This window comes from Pan paniscus, chromosome 18, assembly GCF_029289425.2.
Source record: "Pan paniscus chromosome 18, NHGRI_mPanPan1-v2.0_pri, whole genome shotgun sequence".
NCBI classification, from domain to species: domain Eukaryota; kingdom Metazoa; phylum Chordata; class Mammalia; order Primates; family Hominidae; genus Pan; species Pan paniscus.
This window is the reverse complement of record NC_073267.2, coordinates 34,928,652-34,942,906: the sequence shown is the minus strand read 5'-3', so window position 1 is coordinate 34,942,906 and position 14,255 is coordinate 34,928,652. Positions and strand designations below refer to the sequence as shown.

The 14,255-nt window shown below is 38.9% G+C and overlaps 1 pseudogene; it reads left to right on the top strand.

Annotated features, from left to right (window-relative positions):
* Nucleotides 1–13,817, top strand: part of LOC129394097 (zinc finger protein 519-like) — a 37,602-nt pseudogene extending 23,785 nt beyond the window's left edge.
* Nucleotides 13,818–14,255: the final 438 nt, after the last annotated feature.

Here is a 14,255-nt window from a genome sequence, read left to right as displayed (position 1 = left end):
GTGAATCCTTAAATTCAGTTATTTTTCAGCTCCACACTTTGTGTTTTTACAGTTCATAAGCTCATTTTCTTCATGTATTTTCATCTTCTTTTTTTATTTGTCTGTGTTCTCCTTTAACTGGTTGAGCATCTTTAAAATAGATATTTTACTAGGCACAGTGACATGTGCGTGTGATCCCAGCTACTTTGGAAGCTAAGGCAAGAGGATTGCTTGAGGCCAGCCTAGGCAATATTGCAAGACCCTGTGTCTAAGATTTTTTTTAATTAGTTGTTGTGGCATGTGCCTGTAGTCCCAGTGACTCAGGAGGCTGTGTCAGGAGGATTGCTTTACCCCAGGAATTTGAGGCTAGGCTACATTGAGCTGTAATTTTACCAGTGTACTCCAGTCTGAGTGACAGAGTAAGACCCCATTTTTTTTCCTTTTTCTTTTCTATTTTTTTTTATATACTTTTGACTTTTATTTTAGATTCAATGTATACATGTGCTGGTTTATTACATGGGTATATTGCATGACACTGGTTTGGGGTATGAATAATCCCATCACCCAGAGAATGAGCATAGTGCCTAATAGGTAGTTTTTCAGCCCTTGCCTCCTTCCTTTACTCCCCCTCTGTATAAGTCCCCATTGTCTCTTTTTCCCATCTTTATGTCCATATGTACCCAATATTTAGTTCCCAGTTACAAGAACATGGTTTTGATTTTCTGTTCCTGTGTTAATTTACTTAGGACAATAGCTGCATCCATGTTGCTGCAAAGGACATGATTTTATTCTTTTTTGTGGCTGCATGGTATTCCATGTACCACATTTTCTTTAACCAGTCCACCATTGATGGGCACCTAGGTTGATTCCATGTTTTTGCTATTGTGAATAGTGCTGCAATGAACATATGAGTACATGTGACTTTTTGGTAGAACAATTCATTTTCCTTTAGGTATATACTAACTAATAGGATTGCTAGGTCAAATGGTAGTTCCAAGTTCTTTCAGAAATCTCCAAACTGTTTTCCACAGTAACTGAGCTAATTTACATTTCAATCAGCAGTGAATAAGTATTCTCTTTTCTGTGCAGCCCTTGCCAGCATCTGTTTTTTGACTTTTCAACAATCACTATTCTGAGTGGTGTAAATGGTATCTAAGTGTGGTTTTGATTTGCATTTCTCTGATGGGTAGTGATGTGTAACATTTTTTCCATATGCTTCTTAGCTGTTTGTATGTCTTCTTTTGAGAAGTGTCTGCTCTTGCTCTTTGCCCACTTTTTCATGGGTTTTTTTCTTGTTAATTTAAATTTCATATGGATTCTGGAATTAGGCCTTTGTCAGTTACATAGTTTGTGAATATCTTCTCCCATTCTGTAGGTTGTTGATTCTGTTCACAGTTTCTTTTGCTGTGCAGAAACTCTTAAATTAGGTCCCATTTGTCAATTTTTGTTTTTATTACAATTGCTTTTGAAAACTTAGCCATAAATTCTTTGCCAAAGTCAATGACTAGAATGGTATTTGCCAGGTTTTCTTCTAGTATTTTTATTTTTTGAGGATCTGAATTTAAATCTTTAATCATGTTGAGTTAATTTTTATATATGCTGAAATGTAGGAGTCTATGTTCATTCTTCTGCATATGGTTAGTCAGTCATCCCAGATCCAATTATTAAATAGGGAGTCCTTTCACTATTGCTTATTTTTGTTGACCTTGTGGAAGATCAGATGATTGTAAGTGTGTGCCTCTATTTATTTCTGGGTACTCTATTCTGTTCCATCGGTCTATGTGTTTGTTTGTTTGTTTTTTTAATTTTTGTTTTTCTTTATTTCCTCTGAAAAAAGAAGGTGGGGGGGAAACATTTGCAAAACGTGCAGGTTTGTTACATAGGTATACGTGTACCATGGTGGTTTGCTGCACCTATTGACCCATCTTCTATGTTCCCTCCCCTTACCCCCAAAACCCCCAACTGGCCCTGGTGTGTGGTGTTCCCCTCCCTGTGTCCATGTGTCCTCATTTTTCAACTCCCACTTATGAGTGAGAACATGTGGTGTTTAGTTTTCTGTTCCTGTGTTAGTTTGCTGAGGATGATGGCTTCCAGCTTCATCCATGTCCCTGCAAAGGACATTATCTCATTCCTTTTTATGGCTGCATAGTATTCCATGGTATATATGTACCACATTTTCTTTATCTAGTCTATCATTGGTGGGTATTTGGGTTGGTTTCATGTCTTTGCTATTGTAAATAATGCTGCAATAAACACACGTGTGCATATGTCTTTATATTAGAAAGATTTATATTCCTTTGGGTATATACCCAGTAATGGGATTGCTGGGTCAAATGGTATTTCTGGTTCTCGATCCTTGAGAATCGCCGCACTGTCTTCCACAATGGTTGAACTAATTTACATTACCACCAACAGTGTAAAAACATTCCTATTTCTTCACAGCCTCACCAGCATCTGTTGTTTCTTGACTTTTTAACGATCGCCATTCTGACTGGTGTGAGATGGTGTCTCATTATGGTTTTGATTTGCATTTATCTGATGATCAGTGATGTTGAGCCTTTTTTCATATGTTTGTTGGTTGTGTAAATGTCTTCTTTTAAGAAGTGTCTGCTCGTATCCTTTGTTCACTTTTTGATGGGGTTGTTTGTTTTTTTCCTTGTAAATTTGTTTAAGTCTCTTGTAAATTCTGGATATTAGACCTTTGTCTGATGGGTAGATTGTAAAATTTTTCTCCCATTCTGTAGGTTGCCTATTCACTCCAATAATAGTTTCTTTTGCTGTGAAGCAGCCCTTTAGTTTAATTAGATCCCAATTGTCAATTTTGGTTTTTGTTGCAATTGCTTTTAGTGTTTTAGTCATGAAGTCTTTGCCCATGCCAATATCCTCAATAGTATTGCCTAGATTTTCTTCTTAGGGTTTTTATGGTTTGGGGTTTTACATTTAAGTCTTTAATCCATCTTGAGTTAATTTTTGTATAAGGTGTAAGGAAGAGGTCCAGTTTCTGTTTTCTGCATATGGCTAGCCAGTTTTCCCAGCACCATTTATTGAATAGGGAATCCTTTCCCCATTGCTTGTTGTCAGGTTTGTCAAAAATCAGATGGTTGTAGATGTGTGATGTTATTCTTCAGGTCTCTGTTCTGTTCCATTGGTCTATATATCTGTTTTGGTACCAGTACCATGCTGTTTTGGTTACTTTAGCCTTTTAGTATAGTTTGAAGTCAGGTAGTGTGATGCCTCCAGCTTTGTTCTTTTCGCTTAGGATTGTCTTGGCTATATGGGGTCTTCTTTGATTCCATATGAAATTTAAAGTAGTTTTTTCTAATTCTGTTAAGAATGCCAATGGTAGTTTGATGAGAATATCATTTAATCTATAAATTACTTTGGGCAGTATGGCCATTTTCACAATGTTGATTCTTCCTATCCATGAGGAGGGAATGTTTTTCCATTTGCTTGTGTCCCCTCTTATTTCCTTGAGCAGTGGTTTGTAGATCTCCTTCAAGAGGTCCTTCACATCCCTTGTTAGCTGTATTCCTAGGTATTTTATTCTCTTCGTAGCAATTGTGAATGGGAGTTCATTCATGATTTGACTCTCTGCTTGTCTATTGTTGGTGTAAAGGAATGCTTGTGATTTTTGCACATTGATTTTGTATCCTGAGACTTTGCTGAAGTTGTTTATCAGTTTAAGGAGTTTGGGGCTGAGATGACTGGGTTTTCTAAATATAAAATTATGTCATCTGCAAACAGAGATAATTTTACTTCCTCTCTTCCTATGTGAATACCCTTTCTTTCTTTCTCTTGCCTGATTGCCCTGGCCAGAACTTCTAATATTATGTTGAGCAGGATTGATGAGACAGGGCATCTTTGTCTTGTACTGGTTTTCAAAGGGAATACTTCCAGCCTTTGCCCATTTAATATGATATTGGCTATGGGTTTGTCATAAATAGCTCTTTTTATTTTGAGATATGTTCCATCAACACCTAGTTTATTGAGAGTTTTTAACATGAAGGGATGTTGAATTTTATCAAAGGCCTTTTCTGCATCTGTTGAGATAATTGCATGGTTTTTGTCTTTGGTTCTGTTTATGTGATGGATTACGTTTATTGATTTGCATATGTTGAAACAGCTTCACATCCCAGGGATGAAGCCAACTTGATCACATTGGATAAGTTTTTGGATGTGCTACTGGATTTGGTTTGCTAGTATTTTATTGAAGGTTTTCATATCAATGCTCATCAGGGATATTAGCTTGAAGTTTTCATTTTTTGTTGTCTCTCTTCCTGGTTTTGGTATCAGGATGATCCTGGCTTCATAAAATGAGTTAGGGAGGAGTCCCTCCTTTTCAGTTGTTTGGAATAGTTTCAGAAGGAATGGTACCAACTCCTCATTGTACTTCTGGTAGAATGCAGCTGTGAATCTGTCTAGTCCTGGGCTTTTTTGGCTGGTAGGCTATTAATTACCGCCTCAATTTCAGAACTTGTTATTGGTCTATTCAGGGATTCTACTTCTTCCTGATTTAGTCTTGGGAGGGTGTATGTGTCCAGGAATTTATCAATTTCTTCTGAATTTTCTAGTTCATTTGTGTAGAGGTGTTTATAGTATTATCTGGTGGTAGTCTGTATTTCTGTGGGGTCAGTGGTGATATCTCCTTTATCATTTTTTATTGTGTCTATTTGATTCTTCTCTCTTTTCTTCTTTATTAGTCTAGCTAGAGTTCAGTCTATTTTGTTAACTTTTTCAAAAAATCAGCTCCTGGATTCATTTATCTTTAGGAGATTTTTTCATATCTCTATCTCCTTCATGTCTGCTCTGATCTTCGTTATTTCTTGTCTTCTGCTAACTTTTGCATTAGTTTGCTCTTGCCTCTCTAGCTCTTTTAATTGTAATGTTAGGGTGTTGATTTGAGATCTTTCTAACTTTCTGATGTGAACATTTAGTGCTATAAATTTCCCTCTTAATGCTGCTTTACCTGTGTCCCAGATATTCTGGTATGTCGTCTCTTTGTTCTCATTGGTTTCAAATAACTTTTTGATTTCTGCCTTTATTTCTTTTTTTTTTTTTTTTTTTGAGACAGAGTCTTGCTTTATCACCCAGGCTGGAGTGCAGTGGCGCAATCTTGGCTCACTGCAAGCTCCACCTCCCGGGTTCATGCCATTCTCCTGCCTCAGCCTCCCAAGTAGCTGGGCTACAGGTGCCCACCACCACACCCGGCTAATTTTTTGTATTTTTAGTAGAAACGGGGTTTCACCATATTAACCAGGATGGTCTCAATCTCCTGACCTTGTGATCCGCCCGCTCGGCCTCCCAAAGTGCTGGGATTACAGGCCTGAGCCACCACACACGGCCTATTTCATTATTTACCCAGGAGTCATTCAGGAGCAGGTTCTTTAATTTCCATGTAATTGCGTGGTTTTGAGTGAGTTTTTAAATCCTGAGTTCGAATTTGATTTCACTGTGGTCTGAGAGACTGTTTGTTATGATTTCAGTTCCTTTTCATTTGCTGAGGAGTGTTATGCTTCCAATTATGTGTTCAATTTTAGAATAAGTGCCATGTGGCACTGAGAATAATGTATATTCTGTTGATTTGGGGTGGAGGGTTCTGTAGATATCTCTTAGGTCCACTTGATCCAGAGCTGAGTTCAAGTCCTGAACAACCTTGTTAATTTTCTGTCTCATTGATCTGTCTAATATTGACAGTGGAGTGTTAAAGTCTCCCACTATTATCGTGTGGGAGTCTAAGTCTCTTTGTAAGTCTCTAATAACTTATTTTATGAAGTTGGGTGCTCCTGTATTGGGTACATATATATTTAGAATAGTTTGCTCTTCTTGTTGAATTGTTCCCTTTACCTTCTTTGCCTTTTTTGATATTTGTTGGTGTAAAGTCTATTTTGTCAGGGACTAGGATTGCAACCTCTGCTTTTTCTTTTCTTCCATTTGCTTGGTAAATTTTCCTTTTTATTTTGAGCCTATATGTGTCTTTGCACATGAGATGGGTCTCCTGAATACAGCATACCAATGGGTCTTGACTCTTTATCCAATTTGCCATTCTGTGTCTTTTAATTGACATATTTAGCCCATTTATATTTAAGGTTAATATTGTCATGTGTGAATTTGATCCTGCCATCATGATGCTATTTGGCTGTTTTGCGTACTAGTTGATGTAGTTTCTTCGTAGTGTCATTGGTCTTTACACTTTGGTGTGTTTTTGCAGTGGCTGGTACCAGTTTTCCCTTTCCATATTTAGTGCTTCTTTCGGTAGCTCTTGGAAGGCAGGCATGGTGGTAATGAAATCCCTCAGCATTTGCTTGTCTGGAAAGGACTTTATTCCTCCTTTGCTATAAAAGCTTAGTTTGGCTGGAATATGGAATTCTGGGTTGAAAATTCTTTTCTTTAAGAATGTTGACTATTGGCCCCCAATCTCTTCTGTCTTATAGAGTTTCGGCTGAAAGGTCTGCTGTTAGTCTGATAGATTTCCCTTTGTAGGTCACCTGGCCTTTCTCTCTGGCTGCCCTTAACATTGTTTCCTTCATTTCGACCTTGGAGAATCTGATGATTATGTGTCTTGGGGTTGATGTTCTCTTGGAGCATCTTAGAATCTGTATTTCCTCAATTTGCATATTGGCTTGTCTTCTAGGTTGGGGAAGTTCTCCTGGATAATATCCTGAAGTGTGTTTTCCAGCTTGTTTCCATTCTCCCCATCTCCTACAGGTACTCCAATCAGTCGTAGGTTCAGTCTTTTTGTGAAGTCACATATTTCTTGGAGGCTTTGCTCATTCCTTTTTATTCTTTTTTCTGTAGTCTTGTCTGCATGCCTTATTTCAGCAAGGTGGTCTTTCAACACTGATATCCCTTCTTCTGCTTGGTTGGTTTGGCTATTGATACTTGTGTATGCTTCATGAAGTTCTCATGCTGTGTTTTTCAGCTTCATCAGGTCATTTATGTTCCTCTCTAAACTGTTTATTCTAGTAGCAGCTCCTCTATCCTTTTATCAAGGTTCTTAGCTTTTTTGCATTGGGTTAGAACATGCTCCTTTAGCTCAGCGTAGTTTTTTATTACCCATCTTCTGAAGCCTACTTCTGTCAATTCTTCTGTCTCATCCTCCATCCAGTTCTGCACCCTTGATAGAGAGATGTTGCAATCATTTGAAGAAGAGGCACTCTGGCTTGTTAGGTTTTCAGCTTTTTTGTTGTTGATTCTTTCTCATCTTGGTGAGTTTGTCTAGTTTCAATATTTAAGGCTGCTGATCCTTGGATGGGGATTTTATGGGGACTTTTTGTTGTTGTTGATGCTGTTGTTGTTGCTTTCTGTTTGTTTTTCTTTCAATGGTCAGGTCCCACTTCTATAGGGCTGCTGCAGTTTGCTGGAGGTTCACTTCAGGCCCTATTTGTCATGTGCATCTGTGTGAAGAGACCACCAAACAGGCTTTGTGTGAGTAATAAAGCTTTTTCATCACCTGGGTGCAGGCAGACTGAGTCCGAAAAAGGAGTCAGCAAAGGGAGATAGGAGTGGGGCAGTTTTACAGGATTTGGGTAGGTAGTGGAAAATTACAGTTAAAGGGGGTTATTCTCTTGCGGGCAGGGGCAGGGGTTACAAGGTGCTTGGTGGGGAAGTTCTGAGACTCATTGTCTAGGAGAAGGAATGTCACAAGGTTAATTGATCAGTTAAGGTTAAGGTGGGGCAGGAACAAATCACAATGGTGGAATGTCATCAGTTAAGGCAGGAACTGACTATTTTCACTTCTTTTGTGGTTCTTCAGTTGCTTCAGGCCATTTAAATGTATACATGCAGGCTTGAGCTCAGAGGCCTGACACTATTCATCTGGTTTACTCCTGTGCCTGGAGATGTCACTCAGGAAAGCTGGAGAACAGCAAAGATGGATGCCTGCTCCTTCTTCTGGGATCTCTGAACTCGAGGGGCACTAACCTGATGCCATAGGATTGCTCCTATATAGGGTGTCTGACAACCCCTGTTGGAGGTTCTCACCCAGTTGGGTGGCACATGGAACAGGAACCATTTAATGAAGTACTTTGTCCCTTGGTGGAGGGGGTGTGCTTTGCTGGGGGGAAGCCCACTTGTCTGGGCTGCCTGGATTCCTCAGAACTACCAGTAGGAAAGGCTAAGTCTGCTGGTCCGCAGAGACTGCTGTTACCCCTGCCCCTAGGGGCTCAGGCCCAGGGAGATCCAGGTTCTGTCCCTGAGCCTCTGGCTGGAGTTATTGGAGCTCCTGCAGGGAAGCCTGGCACAATCAGGAAGGATGGGTCAGGGTCTGGCCTGAAGAGGCACTCTGGTGGCAGTCTGCCACAGCCAGTGTGTTGGGCTGTGGGGGGCACATCTTGGGACCAAGCCAACCAGCCTCACTGACTCCAGAAGGGGAAAAGTGCAGCTGGGAGCTATAGAGGTAGATGCTGCCCTTCCCCCACCCATTGAGCTTAGCATGTTAGGCAGTTGTGAGTCCCAGTGCTGGCTGCTGCCCCTCCACCAAGGGGCTCAAATGGCTTAGACAGCAGGCAGCCACAGCTCTTGTGCTGGTTGCCCCTCCCCCCAGGTGCTTGGCAGGCTTAAGCAGATTCCAGCTGAGAGGCTGTTGAGAATCTGCGTGGCCCCAGGGTTGGGATGCTAAGCCCCAGTGGCGTGGGTTCACAAATGGGATCTTGTGATCAGTGGGTGGCATAGTTCCATGGAAAAAGCATGCTTTTCCTGGCTGGGTAGCATCCTCACTCACCACATGCTTTGGCTGGCAGGAGGGAGCTTTCCTTCCCCATGTGGCTCTCAGGTGGGCTGCTGCACCCCACTGTTATTACTTCCTCTCCATGGATCATGCCAGCCTCCTAGTCAATTCTAATGGGAGAACCTGGATACCTTGGTTGCCGGTGAAGGATTCACACACTTATTATGGTTCTTTTCGATGGGAGCCTCCAAACCCTGCTGTTTCTAGTTAGCCATCTTGGTGCTGCTCCTGTGTGTCTGTTTTTGTGCCAGTACTATGCTGTTTTGGTGACTATAGGCTTATAGTATAGTTTGAAGTTGGATAATGTGAAGCCTTTGGCTTTGTTCTTTTTGTTTAGGATTGCTTTGGCTATTTGGACTCTTACTTAGTTCCACATGAATTTTAGAATAGTTTTTTTCTAATTCTGTGAAAAATGACATTGGTAGTTTGATAGGAATACTATGGAATCTCTAGATAATGATGTTGATTCTTCTATGAGCATGGAATATTTTTCCAATTGTTCGTGTTGTCTATAATTTTTTCAACAGTGTTTTATAGTTCCCCTTATAGAGATCTTTAACCTCGTTGGGTAGATCTATTCCTACATATTTGGTTTTTTCTTTGTGTGTGTGGCTATTTTAAATGGAATTATGTTCTTGATTTCACTCTCAGCTTGAATGTTATTGGTGTATAGATATGCTACTGATTTTTATACTTTGATTTTCTATCTTGAAACTTTACTGGAGTTCCTTATCAGTTTTAGGAGCCTTTTGGCACAGTCTTTCCAGGTGTAGAATCATATCAGCAGAGATGATGTTACTTTCTTTTTTTCCTCTTTGGATGCCTTTTATTTCATTCTCTTGACTGATTTTTCTGGATAGTACTTCCATTACTATGTTGAATAGAAGTGGTAAGAGTGGGCATTCTTGTCTTCTTCTTGTTTTTAAAGGGAATGCCTCCAGCTTTTGCCTGGTCAGTATGTTGGCTGTGAGTTTCTCATAGATGGCTCTCATTATTTTGAGGTATGTTTCTTCAATGCTTAGTTTGTTGAGGGTTTTATTTATCATTAAGGGATGTTAAGTTTTATCAAAAGCTTATCTTACATCTATTGAAATGGTGATTTTTTTCTTTTTTTCTTTTTTTTGGAGACAGAGTCCCGCTCTATCCCCAAGGCTGGAGTGCTCACTGCAACCTCCACCTCCCAGGTTCAAGTGATTCTTATGGCTCAGCCTCCTGAGTACCTATGACTACAGGCACACACCACCACACCCAGCTAATTTTTGTATTTTTAGTAGAGACAGGGTTTCGCCATGTTGGCCAAGCTGGTCTTGAACTCCTGGCCTCAGGGGATCCGCCCACCTCAGCCTTCCAAAGTGCTGGGATTACAAGCGTGAGCCACTCTGCCCAGCTTTTAAATTTTAATTCTATGTGATGAATCACATTTATTGATTTATATATGTTAGAACAACCTTGCATTCCAGGAATAAAGCCTAGTTAATTGTGGTAAATTAACTTTGGCTGTGCTGCTCTATTTAGTTTGCTAGTATTTTGCTGAGGATTTTCCTGTCTATGTTCATCAGATATATTGTCCTGTAGTTTTCTTTGTTCATTGTGTCTTTGCCAGATTTTGGTAACAGAGTGATGTTGGCCTCATAGAATGAGAAGGGAGGAGTCCCTCCTCCTTATTTTTTGGGATAGTTTGAGTACAATTGATAATAGTTCTTCCTTGTACTTCTGGTGTATTTCAGTTGTGAATCCATCTTGTCCAGGGCCTTTTTTTGGTTGGTAGATTTTTTATTACTGATTCAATATCAGAACTTGATACTGGTTTGTTCAGGGTTTCAGTTTCTTCCCTATTCACTCTTTGGAGATTGTATGTTTCTAGGAATTTATTCATTTCCTCTAGATGCATAGAAGTCCTCATAAGTCTCTGAGAATCTTTTGTATACCTGTGGGGTTGATTGTAATGTCCCCTTTGTTGCTTCTGATTGTGCTTATCTTCTGTTTTTCTTTGTTAACCTAGCTAGTGGTCTATTGATCTTGTTTACCCTTTCAAAGAACCAACTTTTGGTTTTGCTGATGCTTTGTATGGAATTTGGGGTCTCAATTTAATTCAGTTATCTGTTTTTAGTTATTTCTTTTCCTCTGCTAGCTTTGTGCTTAGCTCATTTTTCTTATTCTATTTTCTTTACATGTGATGTTACATCATTAATTTGAGATCTAACTTCTTAAAGTAGGTATTTCATGTTATAAACTTCTTTTAATGTGGCTTTAGCTGTGTCCCAAAGATTTTAGTATGTGTTTTCTCTGTTTTCACTTATATCAAAGAACTTTTTGATTTCTGCCTTGATTTCATTGTTTACTCAAAAGTTGTTGAGGAGCCAGTTGTTTAATTTCTATGCATTTCTGTGGTTTTGAGAGATCTTCTTGGTATTGTTTTCTGTTCTTATTCTATTTTGGTCCAAGAGTATGGTTGGTATGATTTTGATTTTTTTTAAATTTATTGAGACTTGCTTTCTGGCTGAGCATATAGGTTCAATCATCAAGTGTGTCCTGTGTGCATATGAAAGATGTATGTGTTCTATCGTTGATGGGTGGAGTGTTCTGTAGATGTCTATTAGGCCCAGTTGGTCTATTCTGTAGATGCCTATTAGGTCCAGTTGGTCAAGTGGAATTGATGTCCAAAATTTCTTTATTTATTTTCTGCCTCAATGATCTAATGATGCCCATGGGGAGTTGAAGTACGCCACTGTTATTATGTGGCTAATTCTTTTCTCAGGACTAGAAGTACTTGTTTTATGAATCTTGGTGCTCCAAAGTTTGGTGCATAGGTGTTTACCATATTAAAATATTCTTGTTGAATTGAACCCTTTATCATTATGTAATATATCCTTGTCCTTGTGTATGGTTGTTGGCTTAATGTCCTCATTTCTTAAAGAAGACAGAGAATGCCAGGTGTAGTTGCTGATGTTATCCCAGCACTTTGAGAGTCTGAGGCTGTAGGATTCCTTGAGGCCAGGAATTCTTGACCAGCCTAGGTGACTTAGAAAGACCCTGTCTATACAAAGAATTTAAAAAATTATTCAGATGTGATGGTGCATTCCTGTAGTCATAGCCACTTGGGAAAGCGAGGGAGGGTGACTGCTTTAAGCCAGGAATTCAAGGTTCCACTGAGCTATGATTGCACTCTGGCCTGATGACAGTGTAAGAACTTGTCTGTAAGACAAAGATAGATATTTTAAATTAATTTAAAATTAGTTTTTTGGGAACCGGCCCCCAAATCTGGCCATAAATAGGCCCCAAAACTGGCCATAAACAAAATCTCCGCAGCACTGTGACATGTTCATGGTGGCCATGACACCCACACTAAAGGTTGTGGGTTTACCGGAATGAGGGCAAGGAACACCTGGCCCATCCAGGGCGGAAGACCACTTAAGGTGTCCCTAAGCCAAAAACAATAGCATGAGCAATCTGTGCCTTAAGGACATGTTCCTGCTGCAGATAACTAGCCAGAGCCCATCCCTTTGTTTCCCGTAAGGAATACTTTTAGTTAATCTATAATCTATAGAAACAATGGTTATCACTGGCTTGCTGTCAATAAATATGTGGGTCAAACTCTGATTGGAGCTCTCAGCCCTGAAGGCTGTGATTCCCCTGATTTCCCACTCCACACTCTATATTTCTGTGTGTGTGTCTTTAATTCCTCTAGTGCTGCTGGTTAGGGTCTCCACAACAGAGCTGATCTCAGCATTAGTTAATAGATTTCTACTTCTCTAGCTTCACTTGGATATTAATATGTTAGTTAATAGATTTCTACTTCTTTAGGTTCACTTTCATTTTGGCCCTTTGATTGAGCCATGTTTTTTGGTTACTTTGATGTCTTGTGATTTTGTTGATATTTTGATCAAGTAAGAAACAGCTAACTATTTCATATTTTATGGAATGAATTTGTACAGGTGAAAACTGATACCCATCAAGTACTCTAGTCATTCTGGGAAATTCTTCAAACTGTTGTCAGGATGTGTCTTCTCTGGACTACTGTGTGTATTTTCCTATTAAAAAGGTTTGCCTTTTTTTCTCTTGGAGCCTTTAATCTCTCCCTTTTGTGAGTGTCAAAGGCACTACTGTCTTTCTATTGTGGTAGTAAGCATTCATGTTTCTTCTCAGTTGACCTGACATGTCATTTCAACTATATCACCATTTTCTTCAGCACCACGTATTAAAGGAAGCAATGAACAGTCTTTAGCCCCAGAATAACCCAGAACTTTGGACATATGTTTTACTCCTTTTTTTTTCTTTGCTGAGGGCAAAACAGAATGTGAAAAATTTCTGTGTAACTGTGCTGTGCTGTGGTGCACAAATACAACAAACTTCGTTCCTTCTAAATGCGACCATTCTTGGCTTTGTGTTCACCTAAGCACTGCAAACTCAACTGGCTTTAGTCACACTATTATATTTAAGTTCACATATCAATTGAGAAAAAAAGGGACCTCAAGTTTTTGATTCAACTATCATGGTGTTCTCAACTTGGTATAATTTTTTATATTAGATTTATAAAGTATTTTCACCTGAACTTAGTAATTGGAATTTTTAAAACTTTTGTTATCTTTCAGATATGTTTTCTCATGATACTCCAGTCCTCTTGAGAAAGAAGCACATAGAAGCATCATTCCAAAAAGTGATATTGGATGGATATGAGAGCTATGGCTCTCAGAATTTACACTTAAGGAAAGAGTGGGAAAGTGAGGGTAAGTGTGACAGTCACAACGGATGTTGTGATGGACATACAAAATGTAGCACAACTACCTATAACAAAAACATCACTGCTACAAGAGGTCAAAAACATGAAAAAACTCAATCTATGTCAGTTACTTTTTCTAATCCATGTGTTTCTGTAACTAAATATCGACATCAATTTTGAAACATACCTTTTCTTTGAAAGGAAATTTGGAAAATCTGAATAGTGACTTAGTCCATGTTTCAAATAATCATATAAACCAGTTAAAACATAGAACTTGAGTAAATGTTCAGTCAAATATTTCTGAAAAGGAGAGATTTAAAAATGAGGAGGTGATTTCTAAATATGATCAATTTGATGGGTCCTTTGTTAAAAGTTTGTTTCACCAACAAATAACAACTCGTTCTGCTTGTGATCAATATAGAAAGGTCTTCATTCATTCATCATTGATTAATCAATGTCAGGGAATAGATAATTTGGGAAAACATCACACATATGATAAAATTTTGACAGCCTTTAGGCAGGACTCTACCCTAAATAATTAGCAGTATATTTATATTGCAGAGAAAAATCAGTACAATAAATCTGATACAACATTAAGCCAAGGCATAAGCCCCAGAAGACATCAGAAAACTCATTTTCTACAGAAACATTACAAATGTAAAAAATGTGAGAAAGTCTCACATAAATGCACCAACCATGTCCATCAGAGTATCCATATTCAAGAGAAGTCTGCCAAATGTAACAAGTGTGTAGAAACTTTTATCCAGTCATCAAAACATACTCAGCCTCAGAGAATCCATATTGGAGAAAAGTCACACAGATGTAATAATG